We start from the raw sequence: 5,675 nt of genomic DNA on the forward strand, positions 1-5,675 counted from the left end.
ACACACACACACACACACACACACACACACACACACACACACACACAGAGTATCAGTTCTCTTCTGGAGAACCCTGTCCAATACAGACCCTTGCCTTCTGGAACCACAGCCCTAATGTAAAGCCTTCCCTTTGTACTTCTGTATTTGCCTTGGTCATAGTGTTTGAAAAGTTACTAACAATTCCCTTCTCATTTTTTAAAAGTTTCTTGGTTAGTCTTTCAGATTCATTTTTATGACCAAGACTTATGATTCGTTGTTGTCGTTGTGGGGCCTAGAGAGATCATTCAGAGGTTAAAGGCATTCGCTGTTTGTCCAGAGCACCCGAGCTCCATTCCCAGCACCCATGTCAGCGGGCTAATAGACTATCCCTGCTCCACAGATCCCATTCCTCCAGCCTCTGTAAGTACCTGTACACCTGGCACACACCCGCACACATAAGTGGCATTAAAAAGTAAATCTTAAAAAGGAATTTTAAAAATCATGAAATTTGCAGGCAAATGGTGGGATCTAGAAAGGATCATCCTGAGTGAGGTATCCCAGAAGCAGAAAGACACACACGGTGTATACTCACTCATAAGTGGATACTAGACCTATAAGATAAGATAAACATACTAAAATCTGTACACCTAAGGAAGCTAAGCAAGAAGGGAACCCTGGGTAAGATGGTCAACCCTCACTCAGAAAGACAAACAGGATGGACATTGGAAGTAGGAGAAAAACAGGAAACAGGACCGGAGCCTACCCTGAAAGACTCTACCCAGCAGTGTATCAAAGCAGATGCTGAGACTCTTAACCAAACTTTGGGCAGAATACATGGAATCCTATGAAAGAAGGGGGAGATATTGAGACCTGGAGAGGTCAGGAGCTCCACAAGGAGAGCAACAGAACCAAAATATCTGGGCATGGGGGCTTTTCTGAGACTGATACTCCAACCAAGGACCATTCATGGAGATAACCTAGAACCCCTGCTCAGATGTAGCCCATGGCAGCTCAGTATCCAAGTGGGTTCCCTAGTAAGGGGAAAAGAGACTGTCTCTGACATGAACTCAGTGGCAGGCTATTTGACCCCCCCCCCGAGGGGGGAGCAACCTTGCCAGGACACAGAGGAGGACAATGCAGCCAGTCCTGTGAGACCTGATATACTAGGGTCAGATGGAAAAGGAGGACCACCTCTCCTATCAGTGGACTTGGAGAGGGGAATGGGAGGAGATGAGGGAAGGAGGGAGGGATGGGGAGGGAAAGAGGAGGTAGCTACATCTGGGATACAAAGTGAATAAACTATAATTAATATAAAAAATAAAAATTTAATTTAAAAAAGTCCAGTTGGGATTCTTATTGAAAGTTCATTACAAAAATTACTTTAGGAAGAGCCGAGTCTTTGACATCTCTGCATTTAGTCAAGAAGACTCCATTTTCTGGGTATACAAACACTTGGATTATCTCTTGACTTCATGCTACTCAGTCTTCATCAATGCCCCACTCAGGAAAAATAATCTTATTCTAACTCAGTAGCTAACTGACAAAACAAAAGTCAATGAAAACCCCCCAAATTGCACAACTTCATCTGACCTATGAGAAGCCATGTCCCAGTTACAGAGGGGGCGCTTCTGTGTTTCTCATCAGCGCCCTTTCCTATGAGAGGAGGATGAAAGCCCAAGATTCACGACAGACATTCCTAAGCTTTCCCCTTCTCTCCCTTGTTTCTTTCCTCCCCTGTTTATCTCCCCTCCCTGTCTCCTCCATCTTGCGTCAGATGAACTTGTCCTTGTCCTCATCTTCACAGACAACAGGGCTGTCGTAGGAAGTACCCCCTTCAATTCCTTTCTTCTTAAAGACACATTTTTTTTCTCCCTTAGAACTTTTGGCTCGGTAGAAATATTCATTTTGGCGCTGGCTTAGTGGGTAAAGTGTTTGCAATTGCTGTGAAATCAAATAAAAGCTGAAATACCTGTAATGCCAGCCTGGGGGTGGACACACACACACACACACACACACACACACACACAAAGCCCCAGAAGTTGGGTAGGGATGTGGAAATGGGGAAGGCTTGCCGAGTCAGGCGATGTGGCTGAATTGGTAAGCTCCAGGCTTACTGAAAGACTGTCTCAAAAAAATAAGGTGGAGAGCAAATGGAGGGAGAGGCTCCATATCAGCCGTCTCTGAGTTCCACACACCCTTGAATGGGTGTGCACCACCCCCGGACATTCGCAAATGTATCACATACAATAAATAAACACACAAGCGAATAAATAAGTCGTCTTCATTTTTGTCTAAAATCAGTCTCTCTCTCTGTGCGCGGCTCCACCCTTTCCTCCCTCTGTCAGAGCATTGCTGTTGATCGTTCATCTTCCTTTCCATAGGGTCCTCCTTTCCTCTGCGTATGAGTACCAGGTCTTCCTATTTAGAAAAGCCCTTTCTGTCTTACATTTTAAAAAAACGAATAGTTATATTTGACACTGTCACAAAGAACTTTCCAAACAATCAGCAGCAACAATCCACTAACTCCATTCAGTCCTCAAACCACTGTCATGTGAAAGAAAACACTTCAAGCCATCCCAGCCTCTGCTTAACAGTTAAACAAGACCAACAGTAACCTTCAGATTGCCAAAGGCTATGGACGTGTCTCGACTCTCACCTTGACCTTAGTGTGACACTGAGCAATGCCAATGACTCCTAAGTTTCCTTGGGTTCTCTCTATCCCTTCCCTCCCTCCATTAGTTTCGTCTATCTCCTCCTTCCCTCCCTCTCCCTTCTCCCCCCTCCTCCGTGTGTGTTCACACGCAGGTATACATGCTGGTTTGTGCATGTAAGCGTGGAGGCCGGAGGGCAGTTTCAGAGGTCATCCCTCAGGCACCTTCCACCTTGGTGTTCTTTCCAGACAGTGCCTCTCAACTGTTGGGCTAGGCTAGCTGGCCAGGGAGCCCCAGGAACTGGCTTGCCTCTTCAGTACTAGAATTACATGTCATGTTTCTTTACAAGGATTCTAGGATGCAACTCAGGTCCTCTTGCTTGCTTTACTGTCTAAACTGTCTCCCTAGCCCTCTCCTTGCTTTTTTTTGCTCTAATTAAAAATAAACAAATAAAAATAAAAAGATTTAAAAATTGCTCCTCTTTATTGTCCTCTTTCCTGTGCAATAAATTCAAAAGCCCATGTGGGGATCTCATATTCAGTATGCCCCAAACTGAGCTCATGTTTCCCAACCAATGTGTTTTCCCTTAATGAATGCCTTCTCGTGACAAAGGACACCACTATCTTCTCTTCATCCAAGCTGGAAACCAGAGGCTTACCCTCATGTTTTCCTCAGGTTCGTTCCTCCTCTAGTCTCTTTTTTCATGTATATCATAGAGTCTATCAAGGTTTGCGTGCTTCCTCTCTGCTCTCTGTCATCATGCCCCCTTCACTGGATGCCCTTCCTCTGGTCTCACCTCCGCTTACCCCATTCCCTGTATCACTGAGGCAGCCAGCCTCCTGAGGGGTACAGTTGCTTATGCTACTATCGGAAGCTGCTCGTGGTCACCATGTTCAGACTCGTACCAATCTCTCCACCAAAATAGCCATACAACACTCCAGGACTGGCCACAACTCTGGTTCTGTGATGGCCAGCACGGCTGCACTTCGAGTGTGTGTCTCTCTCTCCTTTCGTCTCCTTGACTATATACCCACACATCCTTAAAGATTACAGAGTCTTCTCCGACGACTTGGACCCTCTTCGGTCTTCCTATAAACATTCTCTTTCATGTGACTGGGTGAGGCTAGCACCATGTGTCCCGTGTACAGCGACTGTCTGTCACGCTGTATTGTGGTACTTGCAGGTCTTTCCTCCTAACCTTTTCACTGAGGGCAGGAACTACAGCTGACACCCGGCGGGTGGTCAATTTAACTCTCGTCCCGCAGATCCTATCCAATATACTTTTCAACATTGTCCTGCATGACGATTCGAAGCGGTGCTCAGCTGGCCTGCAAAAACTGTTTCTGCCCGCCAGGAGCTGAGTAAACATCTATTCTAGGAGACTGCACTTTTCTACAAAGCAGAAGCCCTAAATGGTCCAATTGTTATCTCTCTTGAGTGTAAAGGGGGTCAGGATCCAGCAGTTCTTACTGATGGCTCATGTTAACGCCCTCTATGTCTAGATGCTGGCTATCAGCTTCACCAGTGAGCACTTGAGTCTTCCAGCGTGGTACCCCCCTGAGGCTGGGTCACACCTTTCCTTCCTCCTTCTCTTTGCTGGGGTCCTCCTTTAAATTATTATCATTCTTTCTTTATTATTATAATTATCATCACAATATTATTATAACCTCCATTGCACCATCACGTAGGTCCCTTGACCTGTGTGCTGCTGGTAGATTTCCTCCATGTGGTGTGAGAAAAGCGGGCTCCCTGGTCCTTCCTACAGGAGAGGGACGTCCGGAGGCCACTAGCGGACAGGTACTCACCTTTTTCAAGAGAGGGAATGGTTTCCGGGGCTGTCCAAGACAGGCCAGAGTGCACTCCGACCTCCCAATCACTGTGTGCAGCTCACACCACACGCTTTCCAGCCCAGGGCCTGCTGTGTACTGCCCGCCCACTGAGGTTGCCTAGGAAACCCATTCTCCGCCTCCCCTGACCTCCCAGTCGCGAAGGGGATGAAGAGGGCGGGGAAATGAGCCGCTCATCTTTGTCTGCAACCTCCAACCCATCGACACAATCAGGGAAGACTGCCCCCCCCCCTACTCGCCCACCCCCCCCACTCCTACCTCAGCCTGGGCTCCCGGGGGAGCGGTGGGAGCCGGTTGCTCACTAGTTCTCCTGGGGTGTATCTTTTCACCTTGTCTGCTTCCGAGGAGCCAGCGGAAGTTTGTGGGCTAGGCGGCGGGGACCTGGTCCCGGCATTTTCACGGTGACAGTTTCTGACACTTGGAGCCTCGAAGTGAGCATGCTAGGTCTTGGTCCCCAACATGGCATGAAGCGGTGATGTCACAAGACGGTTTCCAGATCTGCCCCTTCCTGCCGTTGGTGATCTTGGCCCCTGCAGTCGCCAGCAGCCCTGTGAGCACCCCCTCCCCCTCTCCGAGGGCAAGTGCGAGACAGAGGACTGTCTAGACGCCACCCTCTCCCAACCACCGACCCTCATGGGTCTTATTAGGAGTCCTCGGGCAGGCTTTTGGACGTCTCCCGAGTTTGCCAAAATGCTCGGGGGGGGGGGGGCAATAATCGTTTACGGGAGAGCGTAAGAAGGACAGGGAGACTGGCTGAAAAGGCAGCGACTTCAGGAAACAAAGGAGATCAACCCCAGCCAGCCCTCTGCGTTCTTGAGAAGCGCAGGGTCCACCAGAGTTAGCCAGCAAGCACAGCCGCGTATGTGCCCTTTAAATGCGGTGGTCGGAACCAAAGTACGCCATAAAACACACTTCAGACCTCTAACGCTTAAGCTGCCGAGACGCAAGGCAAACGGTTTCCGTCGCGGTTTTTATGTTGAAATGCTTGGGGTTCATCGGGTTAAATAAAAACGTTTCGTTTCGTTTGTTCGTTTGTTTGTTCACATTGAAAATGTGGCTGTCAGAACAGTTTATCGTTGCCTCAGGTTATTTTGGACGGAGCGTGTTGGTTGTTCGCTGTCCATTGCAAGATAAACACCGTGACCGAACGAACGCCACTTGAGGAGAGGGTTTATGTGGCTGATGCGGCCAGATCACA

At 48.4% G+C, this 5,675-nt stretch overlaps 1 protein-coding gene across 1 annotated transcript in view; it reads right to left on the reverse strand.

The window, feature by feature from the left end:
- The window catches only part of Lrrc9 (leucine rich repeat containing 9), a 117,362-nt gene extending 112,865 nt beyond the window's left edge, over positions 1–4,497 (reverse strand). The window contains exon 1 of the mRNA XM_055595314.1: positions 4,436–4,497. The gene's annotated coding sequence lies outside the window, so the exon portion shown is untranslated. The remainder of the gene's footprint in view (positions 1–4,435) is intronic.
- Positions 4,498–5,675: the final 1,178 nt, after the last annotated feature.

The sequence above is a fragment of the Psammomys obesus genome, unplaced genomic scaffold (genome assembly GCF_907164565.1).
Source record: "Psammomys obesus unplaced genomic scaffold, mPsaObe1.curated_primary_1811, whole genome shotgun sequence".
Lineage (NCBI taxonomy): Eukaryota > Metazoa > Chordata > Mammalia > Rodentia > Muridae > Psammomys > Psammomys obesus.